This window comes from Scyliorhinus torazame, chromosome 1, assembly GCF_047496885.1.
Source record: "Scyliorhinus torazame isolate Kashiwa2021f chromosome 1, sScyTor2.1, whole genome shotgun sequence".
NCBI classification, from domain to species: Eukaryota; Metazoa; Chordata; class Chondrichthyes; order Carcharhiniformes; family Scyliorhinidae; genus Scyliorhinus; species Scyliorhinus torazame.
The window spans coordinates 371261317-371280480 of record NC_092707.1 but is presented as its reverse complement, the minus strand read 5'-3'; the positions used below and the strand labels follow the sequence as shown (position 1 = coordinate 371280480).

Sequence of the window (19164 nt, the reverse complement as noted above, 5' to 3'; positions counted from 1 at the left end):
GGCTGACAGGTCCCGGGTCCTGGTTGGATCTGCTGCCTGATGGCTCTGCCCAGAAGGCGGATTATAAGAGCTTGAGTTCTCCTAGCAGCCGCATTCTGTAACTGAGCTGCTGGGGAACAAGTCTTGCTTAATAAAGCCTCGATTGACTTCATCACCTCTCGACTTGAGTGAGTAATTGTTGCGCTACAAGTAGTATTCAGTGTTGTCAGTGAAGGGAAGTGGTTATATTTTCCACATTATTCCACCTCCTCTCTCTCTTGCTTTGTTTTTCTTTTGGTATATCATGAATCTATTGTTAGGCATCACTGATGCACATTATAAATAAATGTGGATTTCAAATTTCACTCCTCTCTTTTCTCATTTCAGAACGTTAAAGAAGTAATTGGGGTCAAAATGCATAATTTGGGAGAGGCACATTAATTTTATCATCCTTTTCTCGGCTACAGGAGGCGCTAATCCTACACTCGGTGGTTGTTCATGTTGCCTGCTCAACCTTGTCCCTTGCCTGAGGGGTGCAGATCCTCAGGTTAAATCCTCATCAGTCAGCTGTCCCCCTCCAAGGAGAAAGCAGTTTCTCGCCATCTGGGACTATGGCAACTTTACTTTACTCTGTGGTTGACTATTTCATGCCCTCAAAACAAATAGGGATTGGAAATAAATACTATTGCATCAGTGTCACCCATTTAAAAAGTCTGCTGTGTGGCCTCAGTCAGCATAGATGGTCCCCTTGCCCTCCCCCCAGTGCCAACCATTCCCTTCTACTGCAGCCAAGCCTGGTGGCTAATGCACCAGATCACTCCTTGCATTACTTGTTGCGTTGAGCTGCTGAAAAGGTAAATTGGTGTTCTTTTCATATTTTCATATCATCCCTTGAAAAACTTGGTGAAGTGGTGGTGGAAGGCCATCAGACCAATTACAACAACAATTTGCATTTCTACTGTTCCTTCAACATAATAAAAATGCTCCTCGGCACATCACAGGAATATAATTGTATGAAGTTTGACACGGAATCAAGGGTACGAAATAGGGTGACAGGCTATGACTTGTACATTACTTCCAAAACTGTAACCAGTTGGTAGGGTGGCTAAAACAGTTGGAGAGTATGCGACCCATGGGGAATGCTGCAACCAAACCGTCGAATACAAACATTCTGCAGGATGTCAACCCAGAATTCAGAGTTGAAGCTACCTCCTCCACCCAGCAGGACTGCCTTGCGTGGGGTCCAATTCCCGAAGCGCAGTGGTGGAAATGCTACCACTAAAATGCTGTGTACAAGTAGACCTCAAATGGAATTAACTAATTGTCCTCACATCATTAAACTATAATCAGGTGACACTCGGCACATTTTGGGGCTTCTGCCAGATGTTGGGTCTCGTGTTTTCCGCCAAAGACCTACTAACAAAAGCAAGCCTTCATTCATTACAAGCTGGAGCATGACGTCAGAAGCCCAACTTCTGATTTGTAGGCCCAAACCATTAGTCATTGAAAGAACATGGACCTGATATTATAATTCCGTTTCTCTCTCTACAGATGCTGCCTGACCTGCTAAGTTTCCAGCATTTTCTGCTTCCATTTCTGCTAATGCTAACAGTGAACCAGAAATCTTTTATTGCAATATTAGTTCACTGAATTTACATTATCTCTCTGGTGCCCCCCTAAATCTTTCAATATCAGAAGGGTAAACATACCATTTGGTTTTGACTGCACACTACAAGCCCAGTCCATTAAATATAAAGGTTAAATAGCATCAATTCAGCAAATGTAGCTTAAAGCAGGCGATGAAGGCAGGGTGGTGGCTGGCTTAACTTATCAACCCAGCTCTGTGCATAAAATCATCCAGAGGCCAACACCAAACTGGGCCTTATCCGTCGTACGGTCAATGGGCAGGAGGGGGAACTCAGCAACAGCGTCTTCCACCAATGGCGGGCACAAACATTCACTGGCAGTGAGCTGAGGGGAGCCCTGCCAATTAAATATTTCAGCGAGGTTTCTGCTGATAGTTTGACAAGAGTTTTAGATTTAATGCCCAAGAGCTGGTATCCCAGGGCTCAGGAAGTCCAGCAGTTCGGGCGTGGTGAGAACATTTTGAATCCAGAAGGATTTCCAGAATGACATGTAGGTCAGGAGGAACAGGTGTGCTTCTCCCCCCCCCCCCCCCCCCACCCCCACCCGCCTCAACAATTGGCCAGCCCACCCCATGATCTGATCTCCTCACCAACTCCTGATCTTCCCCCGCTCTTGGCCTTTTCTATTTCCCCAAGGCCCTTTTGATCTCGCTCCTCAAACTATCACACCCTCCCTCCCTCCCTCCCCTCCACCACTCTGCCCCCCCCACCCTCCTCCTCTCCACCACTCTGCCCCCCCCCCCCCCCCCCCCCCAGTGTATGCTAACCCACACAACAGCCAGGCAGCCTCTCACCCTGGATGCTGGCTGGGAAAAAGAGACTAAAGGGGAAAAAAATAAGACCACCAGGTTACCTGGATTTCCATCAAATGGCAGCTTTGCTCTTGCTTATTTCTGAATACTTTGGAGGATTGACCAAAGTGGCTTTAAAAATGAACTAATGAGTACAATGCCCTATTTTCCACAGGCTAGGTCAACAAGGCTAATTATTTTTCTTACTGGACAGTATTATATGCTGGATTGTAAGAATTGGGTTTGTAAAAAAATCTTGCACATCCATAGTTGAAAGCTTTGTTTCCCGATAATTATTCAACCCAAGTCAAATGTTAAATGACCAGATCTTGCAAATATACGGTAATATTCAACAAATAATCAATACATGTCCATTTTTTAATTTAGTTTTCCTGAAACAATAAAGCCGGAATAGCTCCATTAAAGCCTTCTGTTAATTCTGTCACATGCTCTGGTCTAATGGATGTCAGCAATCTATTTTCATATCTAGGTACTAAAAGCAGATAATTAGTGCATGGTGAACCTTTTGTTTTAACCTTTTTGCAGCAATTTAAAAAGAGAAGGCTGAATTAATATAAATAGATTTCCTTTTCAACTTGCTGAATAAACATTTTGGCCGGGATTCTCCCCTAACCGGCGGGGCGAGTGTACTCAGCGATTACCACATTTTTGAGGGGGCGGAGCATCTGAAAAACTGCTCCCCCCCCCCATTTCGACGTAAAAACGGATTCTCCAAACGCAATTTCGCCAACGGCAATCGGAGAATCCAACCCAAAGTTCCTGGAACTTAAAATGGTCCAGATTCCACGATCAGTAAATCAATCGTACTGAACGGGATAGTTACAATCAAAGAAAATGTCAAGTGAAAGCACCACTAATATCCTCAGAAAGAAAAAATATTGCTGCCGCTGTAAGGTTAGCAAAGTTAAATGGCTGGGAAATACATGTGAGTTAATTAGTTTCAAAACATTTGTCTATAATTTGGTCTGCCTCTTTCTGTAGGTGTCGTTAGTCTATGTGGACACTTCTGAATTTGATCAACACTAGTAGTTTCTTCCTTATACAATTTGAGCTCCTGGTATCCATTATTCAAAAAGGAAATAAGTCTTGGAGAAAAATAAACGTCTTTACTTCTACACCAGTGTTAGGCAACCTAGGTCATGAATGCCCCCCACCTCCCCTTTCATCTCAGTGGGCCGCAAGATTGGAATCTGGCATGTTCTCTAACCAAAACCCCGTGAGTAAGATTGAATACGGTTAATGGATGTTGAATATTTCACAACGAGTTATAGAAAATGCATAATCATTCATATATGAAGAGAACTATCAACTTCAAATGGTAAAAACAAAGGAAATACTCAGGTTTTAATTGGACACTGCGCTCTCATCGTCAATGTTGTGTTCCCACAACTCTCTTATAATAATAATAATCGCAATAATCGCTTACTGTCACAAGTAGGCTTCAATGAAGTTACTGTGAAAAGTCCCTAGTTGCCACATTCCGGCACCTGTTCGGGGAGGCCGGTACGGGAATTGAACCCGCGCTGCTGGTATTGTTTGGCATTACTAGCCAGCTGTTTAGCCCACTGTGCTAAACCAGCACCGCTCTCTTCACTCGGTCTTGCTTTACCTGTGTACCCTTTAGTCATATCAGAAGTAAAAACAATGTGGACGGAAACCAGTGGAATTTGGCAATCCTCCATGTGGGTAGCAGTCAGCAAAATGTCGTGCACACCAAACACTGATGGGCCGCAGGTTTCCCACCACGGTGCCATACACTGACTTTCTGTTCAACCAAAGCTCTCAGATGGATACAGAATATCTCCTGGCACTATTGTGGTACCCGCAGCTCTCCTGTTAATATTTATCCCTCGACCAACATCACAAAACAAATAGGTCATCATCGCACGACTGTTTGTTGAAGCTTGCTGTGTGCAAATTACATTGAGACAATATTTACACCAGGGGTTAAAAATAATATTTTCCCAAGTGCTCTTCCTGAGATTTTTCCGAGGGTTACTTTTTGTTGTTCGGAGGCTCCATTTTCATTCTCATTAACTCTTATCATTTGATGATTCAGTCACGTGGTGATATTACCTTCTGCACTCATGTTAACATATGAGATATCTGGACTCACACAGAAGCAGAATTAGAAAACTGATCAATATCTTCAATAATCATCACCCTCCATTAAACCTAAAGCCACAGGACACACTGCAGCATTAAAATTGGCTCAAGAAAACAACAAGCTCTAACTGGCACACTTCTATGCACACAAAGCTATCACCCTAAAACACTTCCTGCCATCTGATGGGGTTACTGCACATACTTTTTGTTGCTTATCAACAAAGCAGGAAGATCTTAACCAGGCAGCCTTTCTCTCCCCCTCGCAGCCTCTCTCCCTCCTTGCAGCTCCTCTCTCTTCCCCCTCGCAGCCTTTCTCTCCCCCCTCGCAGCCTCTCTCTCTCCCCTTGCAGCCTCTCTCTCCCCCCTCGCAGCCTCTCTATCCCCTCGCAGCCTCTCTCTCCATCGCAACCTCTCTCTCCCCCCTCGCAGCCTCTCTATCCCCTCGCAGCCTCTCTCCCCCTCGCAGCCTCTCTCTCCATCGCAACCTCTCTCTCCCCCCTCGCAGCCTCTCTCTCCCCCCACGCAGCCTCTCTCTCCCCCCACGCAGCCTCTCTCTCCCCCTCACAGCCTCACTATCCACCCTATTAGCCTCTCTCTCTCCCCCCTCGCAGCCTCTCTCCCCCTCGCAGCCTCTCTCCCTCCTTGCAGCTCCTCTCTCTTCCCCCTCGCAGCCTCTCTATCCCCTCGCATCCTCTCTCCCCCTCGCAGCCTCTCTATCCCCTCGCATCTTCTCTCCCCCTCGCAGCCTCTCTCTCCATTGCAACCTCTCTCTCCCCCTCGCAGCCTCTCTCTCCCCCCACGCAGCCTCTCTCTCCCCCCACGCAGCCTCTCTCTCCCCCCACGCAGCCTCACTATCCACCCTATTAGCCTCTCTCTCCCCCCTCGCAGCCTCTCTCTCCCCCCTCGCAGCCTCTCTCCCCCTCGCAGCCTCTCTCCCCCTCGCAGCCTCTCTCTCCCCCCTCGCAGCCTCTCTCTCCCTCCTCGCAGCCTCTCTCTCCCTCCTCGCAGCCTCTCTCTCCCCCCTCGCACCCTCTCTCTCCCCCCTCGCACCCTCTCTCTCCCCCCTCGCACCCTCTCTCTCCCCCCTCGCAGCCTCTCTCTCCCCCTCGCAGCCTCTCTCTCCCCCTCGCAGCCTCTCTCTCCCCCCTCGCAGCCTCTCTCTCCCCCCTCGCAGCCTCTCTCTCCCCCCTCGCAGCCTCTCTCTCCCCCCTCGCAGCCTCTCTCTCCCTCGCAGCCTCTCTCTCCCTCCTCGCAGCCTCTCTCCCTCCTCGCATCCTCTCTCTCCCCCTCACATCCTCTCTCTCCCCCCTCGCACCCTCTCTCTCCTCCCTCGCAGCCTCTCTCTCCCCCCTCGCAACCTCTGTCTCCCCCTCGCAGCCTCTCTCTCTCCCCCCTCGCAGCCTCTCTCTCCCCCCTCGCAGCCTCTCTCTCCCCCTCGCAGCCTCTCTCCACCCTCGCAGCCTCTCTCTCCCTCCTCGCAGCCTCTCTCTCCCTCCTCGCATCCTCACTCTCCCCCCTCGCAGCCTCTCTCTCCCCCCTCGCATCCTCTCTCTCCCCCTCGCATCCTCTCTCTCCCCCCTCGCATCCTCTCTCTCCCCCCTCGCATCCTCTCTCTCCCCCCTCGCATCCTCTCTCTCCCCCCTCGCAGCCTCTCTTCCCCCTCGCATCGCCTCTCTCCCCCCTCGCAGCCTCTCTCTCCCCCTTCGCAGCCTCTCTCTCCCCCCTCGCAGCTCTCTCTCCCCCCTCGCAGCCTCTCTCTCCCCCCTCGCAGCCTCTCTCTCCCCCCTCGCAGCCTCTCTTCCCCCTCGCATCGCCTCTCTCCCCCCTCGCAGCCTCTCTCTCCCCCTTCGCAGCCTCTCTCTCCCCCCTCGCAGCTCTCTCTCCCCCCTCGCAGCCTCTCTCTCCCCCCTCGCTGCTCTCTCTTCCCCCCCCCCTCGCTGCTCTCTCTTCCCCCCCCCCTCGCATCCTCTCTCTCCCCCCCTCACATCCTCTCTCTTCCCCCCCCCTCGCATCCTCTCTCTCTCTCCCCCCCCCTCGCATCCTCTCTCTCCCCCCCCCTCGCATCCTCTCTCTCCCCCCCCCTCGCATCCTCTCTCTCCCCCCCCCTCGCATCCTCTCTCCCCCCTCGCAGCTCTCTCTCTCCCCCCTCGCTGCTCTCTCTCCCCCCCTTCGCAGCCTCTCAGGCTCATGCGCGCTATTCATTTCCCCCTTGCGCCTCCAACAGCTCCACAGGCTGTTCCTGCTCCGCATTTGCAGCTGAGAGGGTCACTAACCATGGTTACCCCCCATCTTTGAATTTTCCCGGTCTTTTTGAGAGCTTCCAAGGATGAATCCTCCCGCCCCCTCCTGTGTATTTTGACCTCCGACGTTTCAAAAGGATCATGAAAAGTGCTATATAAATGCAGGCATTTATTTTTGTCATCGAGAAATCAATTTGGATAACATAAAATACTGCACTTTCGTTCCATCATTGCGTTGATTTTATTGTACTTTGAAATCTTTTCAGGTCACTGCTCGTAAATATATTTTTTTTTCAATCAATTTTGAATATATCTGGAATCTTGTTTGTGTTCCCTCAATCGAGGAGCGTTTTCTGTCTGGTTGGGATTGTTTAAAATGGACCGCTTTGCGAAGGAATTACAGCCAGCATTACTGAGGTGGCCCATGTGATATTCTTCAACGGTAATTGTATAAAATTGGTACAGATCAGAGTTGCTCTGAATGGGGTTGAGCTCCAGGATAACAAAAGACCATGTCAAAGATCCATGAGATTACGTTAGATGTAAACACACATACTTGTACGGCTAGGAACACAGCTGAAGTTTATAAGACTGGTTTTATACAAAGAAGGAAAAGATTGCTTGCTGTTAGATGTTTTGAGTTGATTGCCTGTTTTGAGACAAATATTGTAGGCTTGGCTTTCAAAACCATCAGTTGAATGTAGCAGCAGGGGGACATCAGGCCTTGTGTTTGTCTGATTATCAGAGAATTAAATGCAACTTCGGGGATCAGGCTAATTATACTAATGGACCACAGTGGGCCTCCGGTTGGGAGGACACCGGCTGCTTACAAAGATTATAGCAACATTCAACGGAATGCAGACACTTAAACAGACAGCACAGAGCATTCCAAATAAAAATCTGGAGAGGTATTTAATGGGCTCCATTACATACTATTACAATCTTTCACATCAAAATCACCCGGCTGGTGTGTGTGAAACTGTGCGTCAGAAATACAGAAGATTCACCTTACCCTATCTTTGCTAGAAATGTACGGAAGTGGTAGGTAATTGATTTGAAAACTATCGAGCAGCTGGTGAACACCCCTCACAAGGGAAAAGCCTGTGAACAAACAATGGGCGGTGTCATGATATGCAAACATGCAACCAATGAACACTCAGAATAGGACACAACCAATGGGCAGTCAGGACACTCAGAGGTGGCATCACCACAAGGGGGCATGACATAAACACTATAAAAGGGATGAGACACTCACACCCTGCCTCTTTCCACAGACAGACACCTAGAGAGTTAGACAGGGTTGATCGGCAACATCACACCCCAGCACGTGGCTTAGAGCAAGATGGTACAGTTAGACTGAGTTACTACTCATAGATTATCATAGAATTTACAGTGCAGAAGGAGGCCATTCGGCCCATCGAGTCTGCACCGGCTCTTGGAAAGAGCACCCTACCCAAGATCAACACCTCCACCCTATCCCCATAACGGAATGTGAAATATTTGGCGAATGGTAAAGTTCTTGGAAGTGTGGATGAGCAGAGGGATCTAGGTGTCCATGTACATAGATCCCTGAAAGTTCCCACCCAGGTTGATAGGGTTGTGAAGAAGGCCTATGGAGTGTTGGCCTTTATTGGTAGAGGGATTGAGTTCCGGAGTCAGGAGGTCATGTTGCAGCTGTACAAAACTCTGGTACGGCCGCATTTGGAGTATTGCGTACAGTTCTGGTCACCGCATTATAGGAAGGACGTGGAGGCTTTGGAGCGGGTGCAGAGGAGATTTACCAGGATGTTGCCTGGTATGGAGGGAATATCTTATGAGGAAAGGTTGATGGACTTGAGGTTGTTTTCGTTGGAGAGAAGGTTAAGAGGAGACTTAATAGAGGCATACAAAATGATCAGGGGGTTAGTTAGGGTGGACAGTGAGAGCCTTCTCCCGCGGATGGAAGTGGCTGGCACGAGGGGACATAGCTTTAAACTGAGGGGTAATAGATATAGGACAGAGGTCAGAGGTAGGTTCTTTACGCAAAGAGTGGTGAGGCCGTGGAATGCCCTACCTGCAACAGTAGTGAACTCGCCAACATTGAGGGCATTTAAAAGTTTATTGGATAAGCATATGGATGATAATGGCATAGTGTAGGTTAGATGGCTTTTGTTTCGGTGCAACATCGTGGGCCGAAGGGCCTGTACTGCGCTGTATCGTTCTATGTTCTATGTTCTAACCCAGTAACCCCCCCAACACCAAGGGCAATTTTGGACACTAAGGGCAATTTATCATGGCCAATCCACCAACCTGCACATCTTTGGACTGTGGGAGGAAACCGGAGCACCCGGAGGAAACCCACGCACACACGGGGAGGATGTGCAGACTCCTCACAGACAGTGACCCAAGCCGGAATTGAACCTGGGACCCTGGAGCTGTGAAGTAATTGTGCTATCCACAATGCTACCATGCTGCTACTGTTCGATTAGCAGAGAGTCAAACTCATTTGAGAACTGTGTTAATAGTTCAATAAACACGTTGAACTCATCTCAGAGTCTGGTGCATCCTTTAGTTAAGACTGCATCAAGTAGCAGCCTGTGTTATCCGAAGCAGCATAACACAACATGATACCAGGAGTGACTGTTCAATCTATTTAGTTCAACCAGCTACTGAATACAGGCACAATGGACAAGATTCAGGCTCCTCATCAGCTCAGGACCACCGGCAACCTTAGTGCCAACTGGCGATCATTCAAGCAGAAATTTCAACTACACGTGGAAGCATCTGACCACAATGGCGCGACCAATGCGCGGAAGATAGCTCTTCTACTCACCACTGCAGGTGACCATGCAATAGAGATCTTCAACTCCTTTCACTTTTCCGAAGGACAGAGCAAAACTAAGTACCAAACCATCCTGGACAAATTCGACAGCCACTGCGAGGTGGACACCAATGAAATCTTCTAGCGTTACATCTTCAAGCAGAGGATGAAAGGTAAAGACGAATCCTTCAACTCCTATCTGATTAACCTTAGACTGCTAGCGCAATCCTGCAACTTCGGTGATATTACTGTCTGCATGATCAGAGACCAAATCGTTTTTGGAGTCCACTCTGATCCTCTGCGACAGCAATTGTTGAAAATCAAGCACATGACCCTGCCAGTCGCGATTGAAACGTGTTCTGTGCATGAGCACTCTAAAAATCGCTATTGACAGTACAAAACAGCAGAAAGTGAAAAGCAAGCCTCCCACGAGGTGGAGAGTGTTCAGGCCATCTCCCGGATGCAGGGCCTCCACATTGACGAAAGCGGCCATTTCGCATGCTCTTCCCGGGGCCCGACACATGCGCAATGCGTTCGGGAACACAAAGCGGCCGAAGACCGCACTGCACAGGTGCAGGCGTTGAGAACCGCACCGCGCATGCGCAACGAGCGTCATGAACGTGTGCGAACTGCGGCACCGCCATTTTTTAATAAACTGTCCTGCAAGAGGCAAATGCTTTTTAAACTGGGAAACCAAACGACTATGCAGCCCTGTGCAGATCTGCACCATCAGTCAGGAGCCAGCGCTCCCAATTCCAACAGTGGCGCATCAGAAGTGTGCAACACCGAATGCATGACTCTGATCCAGGCAGTACGACGGATCCAGATGATGAATACCTGGACAACACTTACCGAGTGGGCATTATTACGAAGTGCGAATACGCCACACCGGACACATCGCGAGTCCAATCAATCCTGGTCGTGGATTCCAAGGACGAATGGCATGCAGTGATGAAGGTCAACCACTGCCCCATCCAATTCAAACTGGACACAGGTGCCTCCGCCAACCTGATTTCGCAGGTGGACTTCAAGAGAATCAACAAGCCCCACAGAATCCTTCCAGTTGCCTGCAAACTGCTGGACTACAATGGAAACGGAATCAAGGCCATGCCACCTGCAGGTGTCCTGCCAACACACACAAGCAAGCTTACGCTTCAAGATTGTTAAACCAGACAGGGTGTCCCTGCTAGGTGCGCACGCCTGCAAGCAACTGAACCTCATTCAAAGGGTCTACACCACGACGCCCTCCCATTCGGATCTTCAGGCCAGCATAGACGACATCCTAACCCAGCACCCAGATGTATTTAGAGGGATGGGAACGCTGCCATATGAGTACAAGATTCTACTGCGGCCAGATGCCAAGCCAGTGGTCCACGCACCACGACGAGTCCCTGCTCCACTGAGAGAGCGCCTGAAGGCAGAGCTCACAACTCTACAACAAAAAGGGATCATCTCCAAGGTCACTGAACCAACCGACTGGGTCAGCTCGATGGTGTGCGTAAAGAAGCCTTCGGGGGACCTAAGCATCTGCATTGACCCCAAGGATCTAAACAAAACCATTATGCGGGAACATTACCCCATCCCGAAGAGGGAAGAAATCACGAGTGAGATGGCACATGCGTGCTTCTTCACAAAATTGGACGCATCCCAAGGATTTTGGCAAATCCAGCTTGAAGAATCCAGCAGAAGGCTCTGCACCTTCAATACGCCTTTTGGCAGGTTCTGCTACAAACAAATGCCATTTGGCATCATCTCTGCATCAGAGATTTTCCATCACATCATGGAACAGATGATGGAGGGAATAGAAGGGGTTTGTGTCTACGTTGATGATATCGTAATCTGGTCCACAACCCCAGAGGAACATGTGTCGCAACTCAAGAAAGTATTCCGACGCATACATGAACATGGCCTCAAGCTAAACAGGTCCAAGTGCTGTTTTGGGACATCCACGCTGAAGTTCCTGGGCGATCAGATTTTGCGACACGGTGTGCGCCCGGACACAGACAAAATTAAAGCCATCAAGGCAAAGAAAGTCCCCGAGGACAAGAAGGCAGTACTGCGCTTCCTGGGAATGGTCAATTTCCTTGGCAAGTTCATCCCGAATTTTGCCACACACACCACGGCCCTACGCAACCTGGTGAAAAAATCAGCCGCCTTTGAGTGGAAGGCGGAGCTCCGAACAGAGTGGCTGGAGCTGAAAGCCAAGCTCACCACTGCACCCGTCCTTGCATTCTTTGACCCAGACTGAGAGACCAAGATATCCACAGATGCGAGTCAGGATGACAGTAGTATACGCGTCACGGGCAATGACACCCACTGAGACCAGATATGCGCAGATTGAGAAGGAGTGTTTTGGTCTTTTCGCCGGCATCCTCAAATGTCATGATTATGTCTACGGCTTGCCAACATTTACTGTTGAGACGGATCATAGGCCTCTGGTCCACATCATCCAAAAGGACCTGAACGACATGACGCCTCGTTTGCAGAGAATTCTGCTCAAATCCCAGAGGTATGATTTCAATTTGGTGTACACACCTGGCAAGGAGCTCATCATCGCTGATGCATTGTCCCGATCCGTCAGCTCACCCAGTGATCCACTGGAGATCATCCAGCACATTGAATTGCAGGTACAACTATGTGCAAGCACTCTCCCAGCAACAGAAGAGAAGATCGTTCTCATCCGAGAAGAGACGGCCAAAGACCCCCTGTTGCAGCGAGTCATCCACAACCTCAGCAATGGCTGGCAGAAAGGGCAATGCCCTCAATTCTGCAACATCAAGGACGACCTGACGCTGATCGACAGCATCCTGCTCAAGCTGTACAGGATAGTCATCCTGCTATGTCTCCAGAGCATGGTGCTGCGGCAAATTCATGAGGGACACCTGGGCGTAGAAATGTGCCGACGCAGGGCCCGGCAAGCTGTCTACTTGCCCAGCATCAACCAGGACATCACGGATATGGTCCTGAACTGCGAAACCTGTCAGTGGTTCCAACCAGCGCAGAGCAAGGAGACACTCCAACCACATGACCTAGAGACCTCTCTATGGTCCAAGGTTGGCATTGGCCTAGTCCACGCGAATGGTCGCGACTATATCTTAATCATCGATTACTTTTCGAACTATCCTGAGGTGCTGAAGCTGCCAGATCTCACCTCACGGACTGTCATCAAAGCGTGTAAAGAGACATCCCGAACACAGTCATGAGCGACAATGGCCCGTGCTTCCACAGTCGAGAATGGTCCATGTTTGCCAAGAGCTAGAATTTCAGGCATGTCACCTCCAGTCCGCACTATCCGCAGTCCAAAGGCAAAGTTGAAAAAGGGGTGCACATCGTTAAGCAGCTCATCCGCAAGGCCTCGGACTCCGCTTCCGACATACACCTTGCACTACTTGCGTACCGGGCGACTCCCTTGTCCACTGGCATGTCGCCAGCTCAACTGCTGATGGACAGGGACCTGCGGACGACGCTTCCAGTCTTACACCTGCCCAACCTTGATCACCTCCTAGTGCTGCAGAAGATGCAGCAGCTTCGCGACAACCAGAAGCAGGGCTATGACGCACATGCCACCGATCTGGACGTGCTATCCCCGGCAGACACAGTCAGGATCAAGATACCGGATGTTGGGTGGTCTGCTGCGGCTGTCGTTGTTTGACAGGCTGTGCCCAGATTCTATGTCATACATATGGCTGATGGCTCCATTGTGCGAAGGAATCGAAGGGCACTGCGAAAAGTTGCTTGCCCACAACCACTTTCCCCTCCATTTCCACATGTCGAATTGCCACCTCCAGACACCTCGAACCACGAGGCCACCAGTCGTGCCTCCCACTCGCCTGTCAAGACACCGTCATCCCCTCCACCACCTCTCCGGCGGTCGACGAGGATCAGACACAAGCCTCAGAGACTGGACTTATGAGCATTTGTTTTGTTTGTTCTGTTCTGTATTCCTCAGTCAGTCACATTAGACAGGCACATTCACATGTATATACATCTACAAAAAAAAGGGGTCATGATATGCAAACATGCAACCAATGAACACTCAGAATAGGACACAACCAATGGGCAGTCAGGACACTCAGAGGTGGCATCACCACAAGGGGGCATGAAATAAACACTATAAAAGGGATGAGGCACTCACACCCTGCCTCTTTCCACAGACAGGCATCTAGAGAGTTAGACAGGGTTGATCGGCAGCATCACACCCCAACAGCTGGCTTAGAGCAAGCTGGTACAGTTAGACTGAGTTACTACAGTTAGATTAGCAGAGAGTCGAACTCATTTGAGAACTGTGTTAATAGTTCGCTAAACACGTTGAACTCATTTCAGAGTCTGGAGCATCCTTTAGTTAAGACTGCATCAAGTAGCAGCCTGTGTTATCCGAAGCAGCATAACACAACAGGCGGAATTCTCCCAAATTCCTGCCAGTGTGTCCAATGGTGGGAGTGGGGGAAAATTCAACGGAGACCCGCAAATTGGTTTCACGCTGGTATGAATTTACAGTGGGATCTTCCACTGTTGCCTACCATGGCGGGCTTGAAAACCCAACGGAGACCAGTGTGGAACTAATTTACATCCCATCAATGGGTTGCAGACGAAGCCTGAAGCCCTCCCCCACCCCCCACCGCACTGGATTCTCCGTGACGCTGGTGAGAAAACGCGCCAGCGCAAAATGTTTTTGGAGGAATGTGGCATGTTTAGCACATGTTTAGGGGCTGTTTAGCACAGGGCTAAATCGCTGGCTTTGAAAGCAGACCAAAGCAAGCCAGCAGCACGGTTCGATTCCCGTAACAGCCTCCCCGAACAGGCGCCGGAATGTGGCGACTAGGGGCTTTTCACAGTAACTTCATTTGAAGCCTACTTGTGACAATAAGCGATTTTCATTTCATTTCATTTTCATGTAGAAGCTGGGACATACCTGAATAATGCCTGGGGCTGCTTCTAGAGTTCAGGGTGGAGGCCACTGGCAACCCTAGACCCCGGACACCACACCATTGGGTCGGGTGAACGTTTGTCGGTGGAATTTCCTTATTCGGTGTCCTGTAGGGGGGTCCATCTTCCAGCCTCAATGTTTCTGAAGATCTACCTTCATTTTCAGGAGGTTGAGCTTCTCTCTTCAATTGTGGGTCAGTGATGTTGGGTGCCTTTACAACATGGCGCCAGGATACGACGACAGACTACGTGCCACCTCACTGGCCCTGTCACGGAATATGGAGCAAAACACCTGTTGCATAATTCATTCGGCCAGCGCTGGAATATTTTGTCATGTTTTATCGCCAGCTTCTGCAGTGGGAAACATTCCATGTTCCCACCCCCCGCCCAGGATTTGGCCCCCAAATGGGAGAATTCTGGCCACATGATTTGGTTCACATGATCGACCTTTGCTTTCCCTCCACTTCAGAACCAGAAGACAATTGTCACAGGAATGAGCAAATCTGTACACCTAGTAGATCCCTGTTCCAGAATGAACATGGGCAGCACGGTAGCATTGTGGATAGCACAATTGCTTCACAGCTCCAGGGTCGCAGGTTCGATTCCCGGCTTGGGTCACTGTCTGTGCGGAGTCTGCACATTCTCCCCGTGTGTGCGTGAGTTTCCTCCGGGTGCTCCGGTTTCCTCCCACAGTCCAAAGATGTGCGGGTTAGGTGGATTGGCCATGCTAAATTGCCCATCGTGTCCAAAATTGCCCTTAGTGTTGGGTGGGCTTACTGGATTATGGGGATAGGATGGAGGTGTGGACCTTGGGTAGGGTGCTCTTTCCAAGAGCCGGTGCAGACTCGATGGGCCGAATGGCCTCCTTCTGCACTGTAAATTCTATGATGAGGAGAGACTAAATCAGTTAGAAATACATTCATTATAGTTTAGAAGAGTGAGAGGGCATCTCATAGAAATGTATAAAATTCTAACACGCTTAGACAGGGTAGATTCAGAAAGGATGTTCCTGATGGTGGGGAAGTCCAGAACTAGGGGTCATATTTTGGTAAACCTTTTAGGGCTGAGGTGAGGAGAAATTTCTTCACCCAGAGAGTGGTGAATATGTGGCATTCACGACCACAAAAGTAGTTGAGGTGAAAAAATTGTGTAATTTCAAGAAGGAATTAGATATAGCTCTTGGGGCTAAAGGGATCAAGGGATATGGGATAAGGCGGGATCAGGGTGTGGAACTTCATGATTAGCCATGATCATAATGAATGGCGAAGCAGGCTCAAAGGGCCAAATGTCTCCTTCTGCTTCTATTTTCTACGTATGAAGACAGTGTGCACCTCTCGCAAAGCAAGTGATGTGCCAGAAAAGATGTAAAACCAGATAAAACCCAGGGCAATCTGGGGAAAGAAAACTGGAAAATACCTCTCTGACCCCTTCCGATGATCAAAACATATTTAGGAGAGCCTGTGAACAAATCGACAGGGAACCCACTTTTGGTATGAGCTGATCCCAATCCCAGCCAGAAACAAGTATACCTCTCAATTCAAGAAATCTCTGTGTTTACCACATAGGCCTTCAACCTCTTCCATATATGCACTATTCTCCCAACATCTGCCATTACATGTAAGAGTGATGCCTGATCCTCCATGACATACTCAGTTGAAACAATTGATCAACACAAAACACAATCTATTCCCTTCACCATCTTAAAAACCTGGATCAAATCACTGCAAGTCTACATTTCACTGAAGTATAGCAAGCCAACTCTTTGAGACTATCTGGGTAACTAAGATGCTTTTAATTGGGAAGTAATCTTGTGACCCTCCTGTGGTGGTATGTATTAGGGGTAGTACGGTACCTGTGAAGCCGAGAGGCTATTGGCTGACAGGTCCCGGGTCCTGGTTGGATCTGGGCGGAGTATAAGAGCTCGAGTTCTCCCAGCAGCCGCATTCTGTAACTGAGCTGCTGGGGAACATGTCTTGCTTAATAAAGCCTCGATTGACTTCATCTCTTCTCGACTTGAGTGAGTAATTGTTGCGCTACAATTTGACAGGTCCCGGGTCCTGGTTGGATCTGCCGCCTGCTGGCTCCGCCCTGAAGGTGGAGTATAAGAGCTCGAGTTCTCCCAGCAGCTGCATTCTGTAACTGAGCTGCTGGGGAACAAGTGTTGCTTAATAAAGCCTCGATTGATTTCATCTCTTCTCGACTTGAGTGAGTAATTGTTGCGCTACAACTCCTCTACAAATCTGCATTGCAGTTCTCTTGAACATCACTTTCCAGCATTGTCTGATCTAATACAGATCACAGCATAGGGATGGGCAACATATGCTGGCCCAGCCAGCAATGCCCACATCCAGTGAAATAAAAACATTTTAAAGTCAATTGTGCCCATTGAACTTGTTAGAGTTGGCTCTAATTTACCATAATACGAAAAAATCTAAAAACAATATAATCCCAGAAACGTCTATTCCCTTTCCTTCTTGCCGCTTAGGGCAAACCTAATGAGCATTCATCATTTATAGTCAAGGTACCTGATTAACTGCAAGTGCGTAACCACAAGATAATGTTAATGCTGTGAAATGTAACTAACTACATTCTAATTGTTGGATCAATTTATTCTTTTAAAATAATTTTTAGATAGGGTTCAACAAAATTGTATAACGTTTCGATGCCTCCATGACATGACAGCCTAATTAGCACTCACCCTGCTCTCGGGTTCACTGAAACCAATTGTCAAGGGAAATCAGATTGTTTTTATTTCTTCACTCGAGTGTTTGCCAGATTAATTTGTAACACAAGGCAGAGAAAAAAGAAATAAATTATGAAGGCCAGTGGGACAGGATTTAGAACTAATTGACAGCACAGACCATAACTACACAAGTTCATTATGTGAGCTGGTATGTTGGATCAATCCTACAACATGAATCATATCTCATGGGTCTTTATAATGGATCCTCTTTGTAAATTACCCTTGGATTTTTTTATTATTTGAAGTACACTGCAGGTAAAACAATATCGCCCATTGTAGCATTGGATCAGTTACTAAGGAGTCCAAGAATTAATTGCACCCATAAATCAGACTCCCTGGCCTCACTATAATGGTCCTGTAAACTAAAGGTTGCTCCAGTCCATATTATAAATGGTGCCACATTGCTCCAGTCACAGAGATCAGTGGTAAGAACTGCAGACATTAGCTACTTCAGCCTGGATGATATCACACTTCCCACTTTGCAGCTTTCTCCATCCAGATGAGAGGTGAGTATTCCACCACAATCCCGACTTAAAAAAAAAATATTTGTTCACTTGGATGTGGGCATCGCAGACAATGCCAGCAATTGATACCCATCCCTTGCTGCTGAAACTGAGTGGTTTCCTCAGTAATTTTACAGGGCATTTAGGAGTCAATTATATTGCTGTGAGTCTGAAGGCTCATATAGGCCAGTCCAGGTAAGGATATGACAGAATTCCTTCTCTAAATGGAGCTAATGAACCAGATGGGTTATTGATGATAGGATCATACTTCCATTAATAGATTTCGATTCCAGATGTTTTATTAATTAATTGCATTTAAGATCCACAAATTATCATGTTGCGGTTTGAGGCCAAATCCCCAGAGAATTAGCCTGGGCCCTGAAGTACTTGTCCAGCAACATTAGCACTATCCCACAGTCTCCCCCTTCAGACTCACAGGTGATTGGAAAGCTTTTCGGTTCAGGTGGTGAGTTACCCATCATGGTTACTCAAGGAAGAACAGCAAATGCTAGAGAAAGCCACAAGGTCAGGCAGCATCTGTTACCATTGATCAGAAACTGAAGTGGACTAGCCAAGTAAATACTGTGGTTACAAGAACAGGCCAAAGGCTAGGAATCCTGCGGAGAGTAACGCAGCCCCTGACTCCCAAAAGCCTGTTCACCATCTACAAGGCACAAGTCAGGAGTGTGATGGAATCCTCTCCACTTGCCTGCAGCTTTAACAGCATTCAAGAAGCTTTTATTCTCCAGGACATGGCAGACACATTTTGGCACTCCATCCACAAACATTGGGCGCGATTCTCCCAAAGGGAGACAAAGTCCCGACGCCGGAGTGAAAACCGGAGTGTTTCACTCCGGCGTCGGAGCCCGCTCCCAGCCCCCTCTTCTCCTGCCCCTGGGGAGCTAGGAGCAGGGTCGCGTATTTTACACGCGCTGGGCCTTGGCGCCATGTAAAAAGCGGCGCAGCGTAAATGACATGGCCGGCGTCGTGTAAATGAAGTCACCCGCGCATGCGTGGTTGCCGTCCTCCCCGAGGCCGCCCCGCAAGAAGATGGCGGATGGATCTTGCGGGGCGGCGGAGGAAAGGATGCCCTCTAGAGAGGTCGGCCCGCCGATCGGTGGGCCCCGATCGCGGGCCAGACCCCATCGGAGGCCCCCCCCCCCGTTGAAGGAACCCCTCTCCCCCCCCACAGGCCGCCCCCCAGCGTTCCCGCACAGTTCCCGCCGGCAGCGACCAGGTGTGGATGGCGTCGGCGGGAACCTGTTATGTCCGAGCGGCTGCTCGGCCCATCCAGGCCGAAGAATAGCGGGGTTACCGGAGAATCGCCGTTTTGAGTGTCTCGGGCGATTCTCTGGCTGGCGTGGCGCAGAACTCGACTGGCCCGTTCTCGCCGATTGGGAGAATGGCGG

The 19164-nt window shown here is 49.1% G+C and overlaps 1 protein-coding gene across 3 annotated transcripts in view; it reads right to left on the bottom strand.

The window, feature by feature from the left end:
- LOC140426578 (regulator of G-protein signaling 7) overlaps nucleotides 1–19164 on the bottom strand; it is a 699692-nt gene that overhangs the window by 573685 nt on the left and 106843 nt on the right. Inside the window, exon 2 of one of the 3 annotated variants that reach the window (XM_072511539.1) lies at nucleotides 7796–7884. The exons of the other annotated variants lie outside the window; for them this stretch is intronic. The gene's annotated coding sequence lies outside the window, so the exon portion shown is untranslated. The remainder of the gene's footprint in view (nucleotides 1–7795; nucleotides 7885–19164) is intronic. 3 annotated transcript variants of the gene reach the window in all.